This window comes from Sapajus apella, unplaced genomic scaffold (assembly GCF_009761245.1).
Source record: "Sapajus apella isolate SASKATOON/1434 unplaced genomic scaffold, GSC_monkey_1.0 scaffold24, whole genome shotgun sequence".
Classification (NCBI taxonomy): domain Eukaryota; kingdom Metazoa; phylum Chordata; class Mammalia; order Primates; family Cebidae; genus Sapajus; species Sapajus apella.
Genome location: NW_022436964.1, coordinates 12794573 through 12817260, shown reverse-complemented (window position 1 = coordinate 12817260; position 22688 = coordinate 12794573). Strand labels below are relative to the sequence as shown.

General features: G+C 39.2%; 1 protein-coding gene and 1 pseudogene across 1 annotated transcript in view; one reads left to right on the top strand and one right to left on the bottom strand.

Annotated features, from left to right (window-relative positions):
• Positions 1 to 22688, top strand: part of GDA (guanine deaminase) — a 158835-nt gene that overhangs the window by 5943 nt on the left and 130204 nt on the right. The gene's annotated exons all lie outside the window — the stretch shown is intronic.
• On the bottom strand, positions 7476 to 9817 carry LOC116559705 (annotated as a pseudogene).

Below are 22688 nucleotides of genomic sequence, written 5' to 3'. Positions count from 1 at the left end.
ATCACAACGTGGTGTTATAAAAGCAGAACAACGTAAAGATAACTTTCTGTGTGTCAGCATAGCAACCATACACCTTAGCAAGAATAGAGGTTAAACATAAACTTATAATCATCAGCAAGAAACGCCTTGGGCTCACAGCTGCAGGAGGAAAAGGATCTGACACAGGACAACCAGCCTGACCACAAAACTGCAAGAGGAGGGGGCCTCCATACAGGCCTGGAGGAGCGGTGGGAGAAGAAAGACTTTTACATCCTTATCTCCACCGCAGAGGTTTTTCCTCAGGACACATGCCCCTCATGTGTCTGTTTATAGGTTCTCCATAAGGGTCGCATTTCCTTTCCAGGGCCATAATCAAAATGCCTTTCCTGGGAAAGGAATCTGGGTAATAAGCCTCTCCATTACACGTCTGTTTATAGGCTCTCTGCAATGAGAAGCTTATTACATGCTGTCATCTCTCTCTTTGGCAGTCAGGCTACGTGGCTTGTCTCTTATACCAAGTTTCTGTTTTTACAAGAACAGCTCAGCAGAGCCAAAGTTACAAGCTACATTTTAATTTTTCACATTATTCATTTTCTCAAATATAATCAATACAGTAAGTAACAAGCATCACAAAGTAGATAACTCATTTCGGGGAAACCAAATTCTAAGATAATTTACAAGTTAAAATTCAACCACAATTTTGTTGTTGTTGTTGTTGTTGTTATTTCAGATAGCTTGGATTTTGCCAATTCTTCCAGAAGCTTGGTGTTGCTCAGTCACCACCAAGGGGTCCACAGTGTTCTTAACACATATCCTTGGGTAATCTCCTCTCACAGTGACTGTGGATGTTGCCATTTGACTTGCTTTAACTAATTGGACATTGGCAAATGTGATGCAAACAGAAGCTTGATAGGTACATTGGGGCTTATCCTGCTGAAACACTTTTTCTTAAAATCCTGATCCATCATGTAAAGAGGTCCAGTTATACTGCTGGAGAGACCAAATGAACAGAGAGACATGCATAGCCAGCCCCCAGCATTTTCAGCCATCTCAGTAGGAATGTCAGACCTATGAGTAATGCCATTTTGGATTTCCAGGCCCAGCTTAACAGTGAGAGGACTGCAGACACAAGAGTGACCCCAGGCAAGAACAACAGAAGAACCATCTCACTGAGCCCAGCCCAGATTGCAAAACTGTAATCAAATATGTGGTAGTTTGAAATTGCTGTGAAAATAGACAACTGAAACATTAGCATTAAGGAATTGTATTCACGGAAATAATCAGATTTGTATATATCGAGGTAACTTTGGTGTCAATGTGTGAGATGACATAAGAAGAAGGGATACTGGTAAGAATGTTAGTTCAATAATCCAACAGAAAAATAATAAAGAGTTGAATTAAAGCAGTGGGAGAGAGGATAGAAAAGAGAGAAACGAGAAGGCTTTCTTTTCTGCTGAGTGTCCCTGCCCTAGGTCCTGTGCCTTTTCTTTCTTGCTTTGCTCCCTGATTCTGAGGAGTACATGCTTCAGTAGTTTCTTGGGAAAGGATTCCTGAGAGAGTAAACATTTTGAGATCTTATAGTTGTGAAAATTCAACATTCTATCCTCACATTTGATGGTAGCTTGCCTGGATATGGAATTCTAGGTGGGAAATAATTTTCTTTCAAAATTTGAAAGATTTTGTTTCATTGTCCTAGCTCAATGTCATCCTGATTTGTATACTGTTCTATGCAATGTGTTCCTTGTTTCTTTCTGAAAGTATCAAAGGCTTCTTACTATTATTGGAATTATGAAATTTCACAATGATGTACTATAGTTCTCTTTTTCACCTTATTGCGCTACCACTTATTGGACATTCCAACTTGGATACTTGAGACCTTCAGCTCTGGGAAATGTTCTACTATATTTTCTTTGATACTTGGGTTTATTTTCTCTATTCTCTTTTTATGGAATTTCTATTAATCAGATGTTGAAGTTCCTGAAATAATTATCTAACTTTCATATATTTTTTATCCTCTTGCTACTGTATTACTCTTTCATTTTAACATCTGGTGTGATCTTTCAAATGGTAGATGTATTGAAGTTTGATGGACTTGAGTATCTGCAGGAAAAAAGTCAACAGCACCAACAAAATTTCAGAAGTTGAACATATGGGAAAGAGAAGGAAATAGATAGAATAGTTTCCTGAAAGAGCTGGGAAAGAATAAGGTCCTCAGATGGTTTTCCTTAAGAAGAGAGAAAACCTCATTCTCAGAGATGTGGTAAGTTAAAGCTATTTATAAGCACTGATGATTAATATTGTGTGGTGTTTTAAATGCAGGATCAGATTCAAAAATATCTTTAAGTTATAACTCTCCGAGTTACTAACTGCATAACTGTGGCCTCGATGTTGGATATAAGATATATATGTACACATATGCACACACATTTATATAAATGAGGCATCAACATAACAATAATAACGCCTAGTTCACAGGGTTGTTGATGTTGTAAGGATTATAGATGAAAATGTTTATACAAAAGGATTTAAGGAAGGAAATAGAAGTGAAGTATGGGCTCTGAAGTTGTACTGATCTTTGTACTTTCTCATGCCATATCTACAAACATCTGTATTTGGGCCCATCATTAGATACTCAACATTTAGTAAGTACTTAGTAGACTCCAGGTACTGTGATAACTAGTCATAATCAACTCAATAAATTTTAGCTACTACGATTATTTAGCAAGGTATCTGACACCTAGAAAGCACATTGTAGATATTAGATCTTCAAAGATACATTCAGATACAGATGACTTTAAGAAAAAATATACTTAACACTTGATAATCTGCATCTTCTTTGTGAAACAGGAATCCAAGAAATCTGGCAAAAGTATGAGTGAGGGAATTGGAGACAGTGATGTGGGAGTGAGAAATAAGCTTAGGCCTATGCAGTATCACGTTGTTAATTAGTGGTAAGCACCTGTTGAGATTTGACACCATAATCAGTCGTGGCTTCTTCCTATATGCTAAAGAAAATTCAGTCATTTTTCTCCAGCAGTCCTCTATAGGCTGGAGGCAAACATTTGGACTAATCCAGGTTGGAAACTGGAGGATGACTGTCTTAAAGAGAGACAATGGAATAAAATATATTGGCAAAATAATGGTCAAAACAAAGTTCTATATGGCCTAGACTAGATGAGGAAGGATGTGAAGCCAGGAGAGCTTGATGTGCTTAGAGAAAGAGAGGGGTCAAGATGGACAAGGGGAAAGAGTGAAGACTTGGAGAAAGTATGGAGGGGAGAACATTGATACCTAAATCTCCACGTGAGTTAGTCCAGAGTCCGCTAGCCTAGTCTAAAGGACAGGAGCATTGATACGGTTTGGATCTGTGTCCCTGCCCAAATCTCATGTTCAATTGTAATCCTCAGTGTTGGAGGTGGGGCCTGGTGGGAGGTGATTGGAGGATCAAGGTTGATCATTTATGAATAGTTTAACACCACTCTCTTGTGTTATGTTCTCCTGAAAGTGAGTTCTTGCAAAATCTTATTTAAAAGTGTGTAACACCTCCCTCCTCTTTCTCTTGCTTCTGCCACCAGCATACGAGACACCTTGCTCCGTCTTTGTCTTCTGCTACGATTGAAAGTTTCCTGAGGCCTCCCAGAGCTGAGCAAATGCCAGCATCTTGCTTCCTGTACAGCCTGCAGACCTGTGAGCCAATTAAACTTATTTTCTTAGGCCAAGTGCTGTGGGTAATCCCAGCACTTTGAGAGGCCAAGGTGGGCAGATCACAAGGTCAGGAGTTTGAGACCAACCTGGCCATGGTGAAACCCCATCTCTACTAAAAATACAAAAAAATTAGCTGAGCATGTTTGTGCGTGCCTGTAATCCCAGCTACTTAGGAGGCTGAGGCAGGAGAATCACTTGAACCTGGGAGGCGGAGGTTACAGTGAGCTGAGATCATACCACTGCATTCCAGCCTGGGTGACAGAGTGAGACTCCATCTCAAAAAAAAAAAAAAAACAACCAAACAAACAAACCAAACCTCTTATTTTCTTTATAAATGATCCAGTCTCAGATGTTTATAGCAATGTGAGAACAGACTAATACAAACACCATCTTGGATCAAGAATTTAAGAACCTTTAAAAAAAATTAACCTCTAAAACTCTACGATTTACTGTAATGGCAAAAATTCATAAGAATGATCAGTCTGTGGTTTATTTTGTTTTGGAGCAATCACTTACGTATACAGAATAGAATAATGCTATGACTTTGACTTCTTATGTTCACAAAAACTTGAAAGACAACAAAGTGATCCAGGTACAAAAGTTTTAAGAGCAAATGTTTCCTTCTTTCTAATCCTAATTCTCAGAGGTAATCACCCTTATAGGTGGGTGTTGTCCTAGCTTGCGTTCCTTGATAAGTAGAGCCTGAGACGGGGACTTGAGGACTTAGGTGCAGTTAGACCATATGAAATTCACAGGGAACAAGAGAGAGAGGGAGAGAAGCAGGAAGGGCAACATATGGATATATCATCAAAAGTCTGAGGTTCAATTCCCCCAGGCCTGCAAGAAGTATACTATTTGGCAGTACTTCTAAAAGTTAAACTTACCAAAAAATAAACAAATAAAATAGGTTTTTCATGGAGCATGTTAAATACAAGCAAACATAACAGTTAAACTTAGAATTAGCATATGATTCAGCATTTCCACTCCCTGGTATATGCCCCAAAGTATACAGCTGAGACTCAAATAGATACTTGTACACCAATGTTCCTAGCAGCGTTATTCACAATATTCAAAATGTGGAACAACCAAATGCCCATCAGCAGATGAATGTATCAACAAAAGTTGGTATATACATACAATGGAATACTATTCAGCCTTTAAAAGGAATGAAATACTGACACATGCTACAAATGGATGAACCTTAAAACACGGTGCTAAGCAAAATAAGCCAGAGACAAAAGGACAAGTATCTTATGATTCCACTTACATGAGATACCTAAAATAGGCCAACTCATAGAGGCAGAAAGTAGACTTGAGGTTACTAGGGACTGGGGAGAGCAGAGAATGGGGAGTTATTGGTTTATGAGCATAGAATTTCTGTTGTGGATGATGAAAACATTTTGGAAATGAGTAGTGGTGACACTTGCACAACATTGTGAATGTACTTAAAACCACTGAACTGCAGACTTCAAAAAGATTACAATGGTACATTTGTATTGTGTATATTTTACTGCAATTTATTTTTTTGAGATGGAGTCTTGCTTTGTCACCCAGGCTGGGGTGCAGTGACATGATCTTGACTCACTGCAGCCTTTAACTCCTGGGTTTGTGCAATTCTCCTGCCTCAGCTCCTGAGTAGCTGGGATTACAGGCATGCACCACAACACCTGGCAAATTTGTTTTTGCATTTTTAGTAGAGACGGGGTTTCACTATGTTGGCCAGGCTGGTCTCGAACTCCTGACCTCAAGTGATCCGCCCACCTCAGCTTCCCAAAGTGCTGAGATTACAGGCATGAGCCACCACAACCGGCTTACAATTTTTAAAAGTATATAGGATGACTCCCAGACTTGTCCACTTGAAGGCTGTGGTGGAGCTGGGGCATTTATCCATTAGCTCGCATTCTCCATTGGTTGAGTGTTGCTCACTCACTTTTCCTAGGTGGCTCTTGTTTGCAAGGCTAAGTGGACTTCCTTGAGAATCCCCCAAGGCAGAGTATGAAAACACCAAGGTATGCTCTTTCGGTGGACATCACCACTACCATCAGAGCTTGTGGGGAACCACCTACTACAGCTGTGGCTGAAATCAGAGATGAACTGAGGGTATGCAATCTAGGGCCTCAAAAGGCCTGTGGTACAAATATATGTCCCTTTAGACAATTCTCTCATGCATTTACAGATATACAAATAAGGCTCTATCTATATCTACACACATTTTTATACACTGATAATTTTACTTTTGCAAATCATGCTATTCACGTTGTTTGGCAAACTTGCTTTCCTCATAGATGTATTTCTAGCTTTGTACTTATAGATGCACCTCAATCTGCTTAGCCACTGCAGAATAGTCCATTGTATATGGAGGTGCCCTAATTTTTTTTAACCCACTGCAATTGTACCTTCACACTCATCAATAACAAATCCCTCTTGCTTAGGTCACCAATGATTTTTATATCTCTCAACCCAATGAGTCATTTTTAGGGACTTCTATGGCCTTCTCTTCCTTTCATCTTCTTTGATATAATTTCTTTGATGTTTGCATCGTGATGGTATATTCTTTGCTTCAAGTCACACATTTTCAGATGTAATTTTAAAAGAATTAGTAAATATGGTGACAGATTCAAAGTCAAATCATAATATAAGACAGAATAGGGATGGTTTTTTTTGTCTTTAAAAAAATTTTTTTTCCAATCTGTTTGCTCCTGAATTTTCTGTAAGCAAGAAAAAACTCTCAAAAATATTTGAAGAAAATATCTACTAATTATAGTTTGCAGGCATGTGCAACAAAGTAACATACATGTGGATTATAGCATTCCACATTCTTTGCTGACACTGAGTGAAATAGGCTATTATTAGTTGAGAATTATGTGGGCAGGATAGAGATGGAGTGATTTTAACAATTAAGTGAAAAGACTTATTTTTCTTCTTTCAATGTCAGTACATTTTAATGCCTCTCAAAAGCCAGTCTTATTTAATTGAAATCATTTCAAGAGATTTAGGAGTATTTATGTTGAGCTTCTATTGACCTATTAACTTCAGTGTTGACACTTGAGAGTTAGATTACTTGGCATATCATTCATATTAGCTGGCATGCAAAAAGCACAGAGGTAAAAAACACAGGTTCAGCCATCCTGGGTGCCTCAATCTGTTTAGGTTGCCATAACAAAATACCATAGACTGGGTGGCTTAAACAACGGACATGTATTTCTCACAGTTCTGGAGGCTGATTAAAATCAAGGTACCAGGCCAGACGCAGTGGCTCACCCCTGTAATCCCAGCACTTTGGGAGGCCAAGGCGGGCAGATCACAAGGTCAAGAGATCAAGACCATCCTAGCCAACATGGTGAAACCTCATCTCTACTAAAAATAGAAAAATTAGTTGGGCGTGGTGATGCACGCCTGTAATCCCAGCTCTTCGGGAGGCTGAAGCAGGAGAATCGCTTGAACCCAGGATGCGGAGGTTACAGTGAGCGGAGATCTCACCACCACACTCCAGCCTGATGACAGAGCAAGATTCCGTCTCAAAAAAACAAACAAACAAAAAAATCAAGGTGCCAGCAGAGTCAGCATCTGGTGAGGACCCTGTTCCTGCCTGCTGACAGCTGCCCTCTCATTACATATTCACATGGCAGAGAAAGGGAGCTATTGACTCTTTTTCTTCGTCGTCTTCTTCTGCTTCACTAGGCAAAGAACTTTATTAATCTTTTTTCAAACTTTATTCCCAGGCTTCTTCAGCTTAATTAGCTGCAAAGAACGAACTGTATAAGCAAGAACTGAAAAGAGCAGCAGTGTTCAAGGGGCTTGGGCTTAAACATGTTAGAGATCTAGATTTTATCAGATCCATAAACAAAAATTTATTTAAAAGCAGTCATAATATAAAATAGTAGCTCCCAGTAACTTCTTCAAGTTTTATCTTCAGAAGTTGACTCAGTTTAGTTTGCCTCATTCTTGGAAGCCTCATCAAAATTCTCCACAAGATCTGGAACTTCAGCATCATTGCCCTCTCCAGTAGCAAGTGGTGCTTTTCCATCCACAGATTGCTTGGGTAGAACTTCAGCCAGTCTCTTTAACTAAGACTGTCTGCACCAAGCTGGTTTAAGACACTGGGCAGCATTTCTGTCAGCTGCTTCGTCTCAGCATGGCCTGTAATGGTCAAAGTGTTCACTGCCAGAGATGCCTGCACTTTAGGGTTGGTAAAGTGGATCACTGTTCCTTGGTTTGTAAACGTATTCACCTCTTCAGTACCAGAGATATTGTTTACCCTTAACTTATTGAGGAAGAACTGAAATTTTTTATTATCTGCTGTAGCTGTTCCATGAATCACCTTCTTTCGGTGAGCAGTTTCTTTCCCACCAATGCGCACTCGTGCCTGAAGTTTGGCAAGTTTTCCTGGTTTATGATTGTTTCTTTCTTCTTGTTGGAGTGGATAAGGGGCCTCGCTGGGGACTAGGACTGGTGCTCAGCAGATCTTGGGTGGACCAGCAGAGAGTAAGCACACACATGTGGGAACGCAAGATGGCAGCTCTTCTTCTTCTTAAAAACATATTAATCCCATCATGGGGGCTTTACATCCGTGACCTCATCTAAATAGAATTACCCCCCAAAGGCTCACTTTCTGATACCATCACACTATGGGTTTAGGGCTTCAACATATGAGTCAGGGGGGCACTTGAACATTCAGCCCATAAGACAGGGATATGTGTTTTGCCGCTTATTATGTGTGTGATCGTGGTCGTGTTACTTAACCTTAGTTTTCTCATCTACAAAATGAGTCATATTTTATAATCTCATACAGCTCCTGTGCAGATGAAATGGGGTAACATTTCTTCTTTTTTTTTTTTTTTTTTGAGACAGAGTTTTGCTCTTGTTGCCCAGGGTGGAATGCAGTGGCATGATCTCTACTCACTGCAACCTCTACCTCTGGGTTCAAGAATTGTCCTGCCTCAGCCTCCCAAGTAGCTGGGACTACAGGGGTGTACCACCATGTCTAGCTAATTTTTGTATTTTTTTAAGTAGAGATGGAGTTTCACCATGTTGGCCAGGCTGGTCTCGAACTCCTAACCTCAAGTGATCTGTCCACTTCGGCCTCCCAAAGTGTTGGGATTACAGGCTTGAGCCACTGCACCCAGCAGCAATGGGATAACATTTCTAAAGTGTTTGATGATGCCTTTTGTGTAGACAGCTATTATTAGGATACTTCTCTGAGTACAAAGTGTCAGTCACTCTTTACAGTTCTTCAGTATCATAGTGGTCAGATGGGTCGGAAGAGCATGCTCTAAGTAGGACTCGATGGAACATGAAATATTAATTGTGTCAGCAAGGCACCCTACTTGGAAAGGTGATTTGTCAGCACTGAATCCATCTACACTTGCTAGATTCTGATGAGGATTAGAGATGTAGTCAGGGAGTCACACAATGCTAACTGACCAGCAGGTAGGTCAAGTCGTAGACTTTGTTTCATTCTTATCACATTCTTACCCTGCAAGGAAACTAAAGTCCAGAGACCTGATGCAAGAACTTTAAGCCTAGGGTTCCTCTGCTTCCAAGATAGGGGGTAGTGAATGGGCTTCAGATGTACTCTTGTATATGAGCTTTTCCTGTAGAGAAGCTTAGAGTGTCCTCAGAGTCTTAAAGGGGGTCTGTGACCCAACAAACATTACAAGCCTCTAACCATAAAGAAATTTCTAGTATTTTCCATATCATCCTCCTCATCCAAATTTCTTTTGACCTATGCTTTCTAATTAAAATTTTTATTTCCTTTCCCTAGGGAAAGATTAAATTCTATTGGGATACTCACAATCTAAAATTCAACAAATGAATACATATACTTTTTTTTTTTGGAAGGAGTTGTTAATTAAGAAACAGAGAAGAGCTATCTGTAAATTAGAAAATAATGAAAGAAACAGAACCTACAGTCACTTTCCATAATTTTAATATTGCAATGTGACCTGAACATCCTTGGCTGTCACAGCCAGTGGGTGTAAACAAGGTCACAGGAACATTAGTAAGACCTGAATTTAGCATTCTCATGTCCCTTCCTGACATATGTCAGGACCCCAGCTCATCTCTAGTTTCATGGGTGTGTGCAGGAACAAGTCCTTACATGCTCTAATTTTATATTATTACTGAAGTCCATTGCTAGGAGCCATTGTATTGTGGTTCTTCTTCAACATAGCCACTGTGGCCAGGATCTCCAGTGAGAATGCTACGTCCTGGCATTCCTGCTCCACTGCTGTGCTGAGACTCCTGCCAGATGCCATCCTGTGCTGTGCAGAGATTGAGGACATGCTCATCTCTTCTTTAATCAGCAATTTGGCACCTAAGCTCCATAGTGCTATTGTGTATGTCTTTTTTTTTTTTTTTTTTTTGAGACAGAGCCTCACTCTGTCACCCAGATTGTGCAGTGGCACAATCTCTGCTCACTGCAACCTCTGCCTCCTGGGTTTAAGCAATTCTCCTGCCTCAGCCTCCTGAGAAGCTGGATTACAGGTGCCCACCACCACACCTGGCTATTTTTTGGTATTTTTAGTAGAGACAGGGTTTCACCATGTTGGCCTGTTGGCCAGGCTGGTCTTGAACAACCGACCTCAGGTGATCCGCCTGCCTCAGCCTCCCAAAGTGCTGGGATTACAGGCGTAAGCCACTGTGTTTGGCCTATGCAGTTTTTCTTGTAAGTCTCTTATCATAATGCTTTTGCTTTCATTTTTAACCCCTGCTTCTCTACACAGTGTCCCTGAGGGTTGGCTAATGGACATTTTTCTATCCTTTTCTACGTCTTTCTTTTCTCTGGTTCAGATTACTATGCAAAACCACTTTGCCATCTTTTTTGCAGGGGCAAGGTAGCTAAATTCTGCTTGTAGAGTGATGAATGCAAATAAACCTTTGAGGTTGGAAATCTGGGGAAGTTACCAAAAGGTTAATAAACTGTGCTTAGCTTAGGCACTTCATTGAACTTTTAATAATAGTAAAGTAAATGTTTTATGTCAATAAGAATGCTTTGGGCTGAAACAATAAAATATTTAATTTATAGTGTCTTAAGCAATAATGGCATTGATGTCCCTTCTGCTCCAAAATATCAGGGCTCTGGATAAATGTCCAAGGTAAGACTTTGTCTGTTTTATTTATTAGTGTATTCCCCAAGGTCTAGAAGACCGTGGCAATGGTAAATGTCCAATAAATACTTGTTGAATGGACAAGTGAATGTCTTGTTCACTCTTCTGACCTTTCTCTCACAATCATGGCACGGCTGCAGCTGCTCTATTATGTTTTGATAAGGCAATTGCCAGAGCAAGAATAAAGGGTGCTCGAGATAAAATACTCTATCCACACATATCTTTTTTAGCAGGGAGAAAATTTTTTTCTGAGAAGACATCAGCAGACTGCTCATTTTCATTGGCCAGAAATGGAACACCAGCTCACCCTTAGAACACCCAACATATGAAGAATATGAGATTGTCATAATTGACTTCAGTCAGTCTTAATTCATTTGAGGAGATTGGGTACTGCTCTGCAGCCCCAACAAAATCAGGGCTTTGCTAGCAAGAGAGAAGAGAATGGTGGGGACCAACAGGTACCTGCTACCCGCTTTCCAACATTCCCAGCCACATTTCATATTTGTTGCATTTCCTCCCTTGCAGCACACTTTGGTCATTGGAATAAAATAATTGGTCATGTCCTCATTTTTGAGTCTTTCATAGAAAAGGTAGCAGAATATCTGGCCTGCATATTATTTAAATGAAGGGAAAGCTTAGCAGTTCAGAATATCATCATCTCTGAAACTAAAGTATATTGAGGTGGGTGCTACGGATAACGCCTGTAATCCCAGCACTTTGGGAGGCCGAGGCAGGCAGATCACCTGAGATCAGGAGTTCGAGACCAGCCTGGCCAACATGGGGAAATCCCGCCTTTATTAAAAATACAACAATTAGCCGGTCATGGTGGTGGGCACCTGTAATCCCAGCTACTTGGGAGGCTGAGGCTGCAACCCGGGGAGGCCAGAGGTTGCAGTGAGCTGAGATCATGCCACTGCACTCCAGCCCGGGTAACAGAGTGAAACCCTGTCTCCAAACAAACAAATAAATAAAGTATATTGAGAGCCTCCAGGTTGCCAGTGTTCTTTCTTGCCCATTACACTACAATTCAGTTTTTTAATTAATTTTAGCTGACCTTCATACCTAGTGCAAGTTTTTAAGACGTGGATTGAGAAGTCTGTATTCAAAAGTTCTTGCTTTTTTTCTGTGTGATGCTTGAGCAGATACCATTGAACTGACATTCTATTCATACTCTAGTAATGGGTCAGCTCATTCCCTTTTTAATCCAGGTCATAAAGTAACCTGTGTACCTAGCAAAGAAATCCTTGCATCATTAGATTGAAATTAACTAGACTTTTAGACACAGTGGATGGTGTTAGCTGGGATAGCCAACATTTTAAAGAAGCAGCTTCTGTACACACAGAGACATCAAGGAGGCATTAGAAAAAAAAAAAGCAGGGGCAAAATGAAGAAATAAACTGTACCCCAAGAGCTCTTGCCCATCTATAACATGCAGCTTTACATTCTAGGGACACAAAGTATTCTTTCTCAACTTGAGGAATAGTCATGTATGATTTCCCCCAGACAGCATGAACATCCAGATGCCTAGTCCTCTTAGGGGTTCATAGTGAAAAACCACTGGTATTCATAAAAGGCCCCCGTCAGAAAAAGGTTATTAGGGAGCACTTTCCTTTAGAAGAGTGTGTTCAGAGCCGTTAGAACGCCCAGAACTAGTTATCTGAGAGCATTTTAACTGTTATCAAAGAGACAAAATGGCAGTCATGCCGGGCTCCAATCACTGCTGGCCACTATGGAAAGCATCTCTCAGGACTGGCTTCCAGCTGCTTACATTTCATATCCTGGTGACCTCAGGACAAACACAGGAACGTTTTTATGTTATTTTAAATCTTCAAATGCAGGCAGCTTCAGACAGAGTCTCAAGTTATCACCAGATAAATTGGAAATATTTGGACAGTCAGGAAGTGGAAAAGTTGTGGAAATTAGTGGGATCTTGAATTCAGAGGTATGTCCTTTTACATCTTAGCTCTCGGTTGTATTGGATAAATTATTAACGATTCATTCAATCACTGTTTCCTCCCCCATGAACTGTGGATGAGAATGCTTATATGGTTATTTTCTAGGGATTAAATGCAGTAACAAGAAGGAGCCAAAACATGGTAGGTACTGAAGAATCAGCCATTTCTTTATCTCCTGCCCTTTCCTTTTCTCCAACCTCTTCTCCACTCTTTCTTTCTTTCTCACATTCCCCCAACTCCTTCTTTTTTTTTCTTTTTAACATCAGTTTAACTCTGTAAGTTGAATGCACACATTGCAAAGCAGTCCCCCAACCCCTTCTTTCTCAGAAAGCTAACATATTTAGACCAATGACTTTCTTTCTCAGAGAGCTAGCCTATGTAGGCCCAATTCATTGGTCAATTTTTGGGTACCTACTAAGCACCAGGTACCCTGCTAAATATGTGAGCTACACAGTGAAAAAGGCAAGGTCTTGGCAGGGAGGCTTTTGTGTAAACAAATGTAGTGTAAATATTTATTGATATTCTAGTGGTGTGCTATAACTTAATAGGCAAATTTAAATCATGTGATGTTTTTGTCACAAAATGCTCAGAAAGTCAGACCTGAGTACACAGAGCTAAACGTCCCCTTCCTTCTTAAGAGGACTTTGCTTTCAAAATCCAGGCTCAGTGATACAAAAGCCTATATTGTCTAAAACAGGAAGCACTCTAAAGTTTGAGGAAGAAGGCAGCAGCCCAACTCGGAAGAACTAGACTCTCCAATACTATAAGCAGAGAGGGTGTTGTTTTCTCCAGAGGTGAGGACCTGCTTTCTGCTCTCGTACAGCACCCCAAAGCGAGATGCCTAGAGAATCCGTGCTGAGTACCACAGCCCTGTCCCAGGGGCTTAATGGGACCAAGAAGGAGTGTGTTCCTGGTCCAGAAGCAAGTTTATTTTTGATGGACCAGGGACATCACAGAAACTGCCACTATGACCTTAACCTGCCCTGTGATTGAGCAAGTAGGAGTTTTTGTATGATCTATCTGCAGAGGATAAAGGCCCTGAAATTTAAATAGTATTTTATGTCCTCCCAGTGCTGGTTGGGGCAGGCTGTGGAAAAAACAAGCCATAATTAATTTGAGAAAAATTAAGAAGTCTGTTCTTGTGCACTTATGGAAGAGCTCAAGCCATTCTCAAAAAAAACTATTGTCTAGTGTTGTTTGACCCAGTTAAAACCACTCACTGTGTCAAAAGTTTCTGACTAGTTTCAATCCAATAATGCAAGAATTTCTTTTCTGTGGTGCTCAAGTTACATTATGAACCTGGACTGAAAGGGAATGAGTTAACCCATTATAGAGTATTAACAGAAGGTTAATTCAATGGCATTTATTCAGGCACCATCCTGGAAAAAAGAACTTTTTGAATGTAGACTTGTCTTAATCCACATGTCTTAAAAACTTGGGGTAGGTATGAAAAAGAACAGTTAAAATTAACAAAAAATCTGAATTATACTGTAATGTACAAGAAAAAAATTGTTATTTAAAATTTGCATCAAAGAAACAGAATTCATTTGGTCTAAAGTATTTATTTCCAGGTCAAGATTCCTCTAAGTCTGCTTTTTTTGGTTGAAACTATGCCTTAAATTTATACTTAAAAAATAGGCTGGGCACTATGGTTCACACCTGTAATCCCAACACTTTGGGAGGCTGAGGCAGGAGAATCATGAGGTCAGGAGATCGAAACCCTCTTGGCCAGCATGGTGAAACCCTCATCTCTGCTAAAAATACAAAAATTAGCTGGGTGTGGTGGTGTGCACCTGTAGTCCCTCAGAAGGCTGAAGCAGAATTGCTTGAACCCGGGAGATGGCAACTGCAACGAGCCGAGACTATGCCACTGCACTCCAGCCTGGCGACAGAGCCAGACGGTCTCAAATAATAATAATAATAATAATACCACTAAAATGTAAAATACTGACAATTATCCTAAGTAAATTGATCCTAAGTAAACTGCTGATCTTGGAATACTAATTTAACAAAATCAGAAACTTGTACAAATGTAAATCAAAACTCAACCAGGTCGAGCTGCTGAAAAATGGGGAAGAATGCAAATGAGTAGACCTTCCACAGATGAGAGCCATAGCTACTATTTTCATATGCCAAGGTTTTACCTACAACATAATGCTAAGAGACAATAACTATTATCCTAACTTTTCAGTTAAGTAACAGAGTTTGCAGAGGTTAAGCATCTACCCACAAGCCGCATAGCTAGTTGGTAACAGGACCGAGGTTCAAGCGGAGATTGGCTTGGTTGTAGAACTTTTGCTCCTCAATCCTAGTTTACACTGCTTTCATTTAAGTGCTTAGAGAGGTTTTAGAATTGACCTAGTCCCGTGTTTCTCAAGCCCTTTTAAGAAAAACAGTCCATGTGGATTCTCAGTGTTGACATAAATTGTTTTTATTATAAGAGGCTTAAAGATTTCCAAAATATGTTCCTTATTTTGATCCATGTTTCCTATGTAAGCATTAAGCCAAAGCAAATTACAAGTAACGTATGAAGCACCTTACAGTGCCTACTGACCACATGGCTAAATGACTCTACGTCTCTATGAAGATTCCCCAGACTTTCTGTCCTCAATGATCTCCGATTTTTCAGAACTCTTACCTTATATAGAACTAAAAATATATTCACATCATTATTTATTTTATGAGTATATGATCTGTTTAATTAAATGGATTTCTACCCAGAGTCTGCAGGAATTTTTCACTCCACAAAGAAATGAAGAAAATAAAAACAGAATATTAAGGTTTTAAAAAGATTTAATTAATTCAACCTTTGATTTTTTTCCTGAGAGTATGTCTTTTCTATTTTTTAATGTTAAAACGACCTTTATAAAATGATAATTTGAGAAATACAGAACCAGCTTGCTCTTTCTCTCCATCTCCCAATAAAGAGGCTGAATTTAGAGAGGTGAAGTAATGTTGCCAAAGGTAGCCTCAAACTCAAGTGCATCAGTCAGCCATATTCACCAGGGTGGCTTTGATTTCAACGTGGACGTCATGGTTCTAGATATCACAAGCAGACATGCCAGTGATTGACAACATGAGAAGAGATGATCTCTTTCTGTGTTTGCCTTTTGTAAAAGTGAAGAAATCTTTCCCACAGGACATCCAGTGGACTTCCCTTGTTATCTCACTGGTTGAAATGTGTTGCACGTTGAGAACCAGCCCAATCACTGTGGCAAAATGAATGGGGTGTCCACATTGGCTAGGAGGTACCACTGAGTTGGGTTGAGAGTTTCTTTGAGGGATAGATAATGGAACAGAAGTGGGTTTTGCAAGCACAAAAGAATGGAGGAAATGGTCATCAATAAATCGTCACTGACGTCAGCTACTCCAGGATAATTCTAGGGTTCTTTGTACTGCACAGAATATTGGTTGAATGAATATATAGAAGTAAAAATATATATGGAGGAGAAAGATGTTAAGAATGTAAATTCAGGCATTGAAAAAAAGAATATTAATTCCTTACTTCTTTCTTTAGAACCACTGAATACCTTGATAATTTATGATAATGTCCACTCGTGTGTACTGTGTAAACGCTTCTTCCTCATTCTTCCTTATAGTGCTATACAGGCAAGTGAACTCTATAAAGTCGCAATATAAATATGTTTTTTATCATGTATTAATTATTTCAACTCTATCTCTAAAGACCTGTGGAAATTTAATAGAAAAGAAAAATAAAACTCTAGGAGATGCATAGAAAAGCCAAACAATTGCACAGATTTTTATCCAGCATTTTCCCCCAAAATATGTCAGAGCAGTATAACCATATGAAAAAAATGTTCAGTTTCACCAGTAATCACAGAAATGCAAATTACCCTGAGAAATATTTTCATCCATCAAACTAGCAATTTTTATTCTTAAGCTTAGTATTAAATTTGATGAGCATGTAAAGAAATAGGCACTTTCATATACTGATGGTGAGAAGGCACTTCCTGTATTTTTTCTGGTTTTCATTTTAACATCGTGTGACAAGAAATTGCTTACCTTCTGTCTCCTTCCCTACACTTCAGGATCATTTAGTGCAGGGACTGTATTTGTCCCACTTGAGTATTCCTAGTGCCAAGACCACTGATAATTCAATAAATGTATAATTAACTTTTACATATTTATTGAATGGTCACTAAATATTTGTGAAATTGATAAGCAAATGTTTAAAAAAGAAAACATAGTCTTTAACCCAGCATTAAGGTTTCTAGGAATATAAATGAAGATATAAGAGTTATATGCCAAAAATTATCTGTAGAGATGTTATCCTATTGTAAGTTGTAGTATCAACCAGGAAAAAATGTCAGTGGAGGAAACAATGTCTAGCAGTAAAGGATTAGCTTTCTAAATGTTAGCTTATTCAGGCCAGGTGCAGTTTCTCACACCTGTGATTCTAGCACTTTGGAAGGCGGAGGGAGCCGGGGAACACTTGAGCTCAGGAGTTCAAGACCAGCCTGGCCGACGTGGCAAAACCCCATCTCTACTAAAAATAGGAAAATTAGCTGGATGTGGTGGCACACGCTTGTAGTCCCAGCTACTCAGGAGTATGAGCAGGAAGATCACTTGGGAAGGCCAAGGCTACAGTGAGCTGTGATTGGGTTACTGCACTTTAGCCTGGGTGACAGAGTGAGACTCTGTCTCAAAAATTGTTTTCAAAATTATCCCTTTTGTTAAATATATAGATATGTGTAAATGTTTGTGGAAAATGCTGAAAAAAATATATAACAAAATGTGAACAATCATTATTTCACTGTAATGAGAAGGTAGTTGATTTTTTAAATGTTTATCTTTTTTTTTTTTTTTTTGAGACAGTGTCTTGCACTGTCGCCCAGGCTGGAGTACAGTGGCGTGCTCATGATCTCAGCTCACTGCAATCTCTGCCTCCTGGGTTCAAGCAATTCTCTTGCCTCAGCCTCCCTAGTAGCTGCGACTACAGGCGTGTGCCACCACGTCCAGCTAATTTTTTTGTATTTTTAGTAGAGACAGGGTTTCACCATGATGGTTGGGATGGTCTCCATCTCCTGACCTCGTGATCTGCCCACCTCAGCCTCCCAAAGTGCTGGAATTACAGGTGTGAGCCACTGCTCCCAGCCAATGTTGATCTATTCTTAACATGTATTGTTTTGGGGATAACAAAGAGGGTAAATTTTCTTTTAAGTAAGTGATTTGGAAAAATATTCTTTTCATTTGATTACTCATAATGAAATGTCATTATTTATTTTGGTAAATAATGATGGCTTGAGTAAGATATACACTTTATCAAACAAAGTAAGCACAGAGAACTAATTATTCATATTTTTGTAATGACTGTGGGATATTTTCCCTCTGTGATTTCTGCAGAAAAGATAAACATTTTGAAATGATATTTTAAAGATTAAAAAGTCATATTTCTGTGTAAATTGTGGAACCACATCTCTTAGAGTTCACCTTCCAAATATAATCTATTGTATCTAAAGTTAATCTTAACCTTGTATAGCCCATAAGCAAGAAGAGGAACTTAATGTTTTTAAAAGCTGCTTTCCTGCTTCTCTCTCCTTGCCAGTGCTGTTTAAAGATCAGTATAAGTGCACTGATCAATAGGATGTATGAGTCATATCAATAATTGCAAGCTACAGCAATAATTTTCCCAAAGAGATGCAGCATTCTTTTAAAACTCTAAGCAAAACGGCATTTGTCGTGTGACAATGAAATTAGGAGTGGTTTAGAAGCAGTGGGGTCCTTTCTTGTTTTCTTTGGTCAATCCATATCATTGCAGGTGAGAAATAAATCAAGTGATTCAGGCATAAAGTGTGACATTGTTAGCTTGACCCATTTGATGCACATGATCCAATTTCCCCAACATGTTTTATAAGGCCCTGTGTTCTCCATGATAGATATTCAAATTTTTTCTACTCATATCAAACCTATGCTTCTACCACCTAACTTTTAACACATAACTTCAACACTTGCATCATTCAGGAAACAGAAGGCAGCAGACAGAAAATGACTACTTTGCACCACCTACCCTGCAAACTTACCGACCTTGGCACTCAACATCCGCTCTCCTTTCTAGGGTTAATTTCTCTACCTGTGCTCTGGATCTCATCTTCCTCTGCCTTCCTGGGGACTTTACTCCATTAGTGAGTCCCTATCCTTTATCTTCAGCTTCTTACTTCAACTGCAGGCATTTCAATATCCTCTTGAGTAGCACATAAATAGCATTAATAAAATGGCAACTCCCATTTACTAAGCATTTAGTTTGTACCAAGCATGGTGCTAAAGGCTCTTAAATATGTTAACTTATTTTTCTCAGCCTCTTTTTAAGGTTGATGTTGTTTTCTACATTATGCACGTGAGGGAACTGAAACTCTAAAGGGTTAAGCACCAACCAAGATTATGTAACATGCATGTGGCAAAGCAGGGATTTAAACGGAACTCTTATCTAAGATTCTATCTTAATCATTGTATTATTTTGCCCTTGTCTCTGAAAAGCTTTCTTTAACCCAATCATTAACTCTCTGCCTCAGCATAGACAAGCTTCCTGAAAGACTTGTATACACTTGCTATCTTTTACTTTGCACAACTCAACCCATGGAAGCTTGGCATGCGCCCATTGATGTCACTGAAACTGCTCTAGCAACATCATCAATTACCTTCTTCTTCTTCTTTTTTTTTTTTTTTTTGAGACAGAGTCTTGCTCTGTCACCTAGGCTGGAGTGCAATGGCATGATCTCGGCTCACTGCAACCTGTGCCTCCCCGGTTCAAGCTATTCTCCTCCCTCAACCTCCCGGGTAGCTGGGACTACAGGCAAGTGCCACCACACCTGGCTAATTTTTTGTATTTTTAGTAGTGATGAGGTTTCACTGCATTAGCCAAGATGGTCTTGATTTCCTGACCTTGTGATCTGCCTGCCTCACTGGGATTATAGGCATGAGCCACCACGCCCTGCCAACCTTCTTATTTCTAAGGTCAAAGAATCTGAGTCCCTTTCATAATGTGACTTAGAGCAGCATTGACTCTGTTGACAATACTCTCCTTAAAACATCGTCTTCCATGGACTTTCATGAAATACCACTTTGCTAGTTTTTCTCCTACTTTATCAATCTCTGGGATTGAAGTTAGCTTCTTTTTCTCGGTCTACCCCTGATGTGTTGAGATCGATCAGATCTCCTCTTTTGATTACAAATACTGTCCTGGGATTTCATCCACTCATACAATTTTACTTCTATTTGCTGCTCAAGGCCACAATTCTAACTGGAGCCCAGGTCTCTATCCTGACTTTCAGGCTTGAAAATCTTCTGCCTAATTGACATCTGCTTTTACATGTCTCACAGGCACAGGGGCAGAGCAGTGAAATGTTAAGTGTATCTTATTTAGACTTAGATTGCTGGGCTCAAATCTTGGCATGACCACCTAGAACTATGCATCTCTAGGCATTCATTACTTTGAACCTTCCTTTCCTCAGCTGTAAAATGGAGAAAATAATCATTATTATTTGTAAGGGGCATTCTAAGCATTAAGTGAAAGAATACATGGGAAGTACTTGGGACAGTGTCTTCCACATAGAAAGTTCTCTGTTAAATGCAGCCTATTATTAATATCGCAACTTTGCAACTTTATGGAATGGAGAGTAACATACGTCATGGAACACATTGTGTACGTGAGATCTACTCTTTGTTTTCCTCTTGTACTTCTTTAACTCTTATTTTCATTACTTTTGAAAAAATATATACATTTACACACACACACACACACACACACACACACACACACACAACCCTGATAGAAAAAAAGGAGTTTATAATGGGATTAAAAGTAATCCTTCTATCCATCTTTACAGTCTTTCTTTTTCATTGATGACAATGGAATCAGATGCCTCCTGCATGTCTTCAAGATTATCCAGCCTTTCTACCATTTTCCTTTTTTGTAGTGGCCACTTGCCAGACCCTTTACTCTCCTGCTCCAAAGGTGTGCTCTGCCCAGCAGGTGGTGGTGGAGCGAAGAATCCACTTTGACATTTGGGGAGATGTCCATGACCTTTTAGAACCTTCTTGAAACGTTTTTTTAATTCTAGAATTTCTATTTTCTAATCACTACTTTCTTTGACTTTATATTCATATTTTAAGAAGGCACCTTCCCAGATCTCACCAAAGCAGTATTTATAAACTTTTTAGAGGTTCTCTTTTCTTCCTTAATTATTTAACTTTCTTCAAGGCAGTTAGTTATTCTTGCTTATCTCCTCATGATCGAGAATACTTCCCATTGTAAGAGCAATTTTCTTTACTTGCTTTTCCATGTGCTGCTGTGAAATAGACCTTGCACAGTCTCTAAGTAAACATAATGAAACCAAGCACTCATTTCATTAAAATTGCATCAAGCAATTGTTTTCTCCGCGGCCCTCTTGCTCTAAACTTACCATACATCTAGCTCAAAATTATTGGGAAGCCTGTTGCATCCTAGATTTGAATTTACTTACGTCAGACTTCGCATGATCTTGTTCACATAGCATGACACTTGCTATATGTAATGGGCTGCTAAACTTAGAGTAGAAATTATATCCTATTTTTAAAAATAAGTATTTGAACTAGGTTGAATCAAAACCAGTTTTAAAAAAATTTACATTCGTTGATGGGAAAATAAATCTCTTCTGAAATGAAGAAACAAATAAACAAAAATAGAACCAGAAAAATCTGAAAGGAAATCCTCCCTGGGAGAATCAACAATATGTCTGTAGGTTAAGTTGGTCTTTCCTTTCAAGCTAGTCCTTAGATATTCTCTGATGTTATCTGTCTTGTTGGTAGGATCAAATGAAATAATGCATGAGATTGGGCATTGGCTGTACTCTTCTACGCAAAAATAAGGTGTTGTCACTATCAACTGATGATCTAGGAAGTTATTTCCTCCAAAAGAAATTAGATAGTTTTCCCCATTCAGGTTTTTTTTTTTTTAAGACTGAGTCTCGCTCTGTCGCCCAGGTTGGAGTGCAGTGGCTCTCTCTCTGCTCACTGTAACTTCCACCTCCAAGATTCAATAGATTCTTCTGCCTCAGCCTCTGGAGTAGCTAGGATTACAGGCACCCATCACCACATCTGGCTAATTTTTGTATTTTTAGTAGAGATGGGGTTTCACCATGTTGGCCAGGCTGGTCTCGAACTCCTGACCTTGTGATCTGCCCACCTTGGCCTCCCAGGGTGCTGGGATTACAGGTGTGAACCAGCATGCCTGGCTCCCATTCAGTTTTTATGTATCTCTTTATCTTTTACTTTTGGCCTATTTGTTGTTTCATCTATTGGCAACTGTAGACCGTTTATTAGAGAGGACTTTGAATCCTATCTTAATCACCTATTTTGCTTGGTGGATACATTTGAACCAGACTTCCAGGTTTTCCTGTTTACTGAATTTTGTTGTTAGTTACCCACATCCCCACAGAGAAAGCACTTATGATAAGTGGCAGATTATTTCATATCAGAATGAGATGAATCCAAGTGACAAAAAAGTAAACAGATTAAATGAGGGTTGCATGGCTGCTTCCAGACCTATTACTATCATATTTATAAAGCTATTTCCATATCTCAGTGAAAGTGGCAAATGTGTTTATTTACTCTTCTGCGTTCTCTTCTATACTCCTCTCATATTTCAAGTAAATAATTCAAACAGTGGAGTGGTAGAGTGTGGTGGGGTGGGAGTGTGGTGGGCACCTTTCTTGTCATTCTTTTGAAAAATTTGCTCTACATTGGTGATATCTTTGCTAGTTATAATAATGATAATGATAATGATTTTAAAATAACTACTATCATTTTTGAGCACTTGCCACATGCTCGGCATTTTATAGCCATTACCTTTGCCAAAATAATGGAAGATAGATACTACCATTCACTTTCCAATGTTCATATATATATATATATATATATATATATATATATATATAATATATGT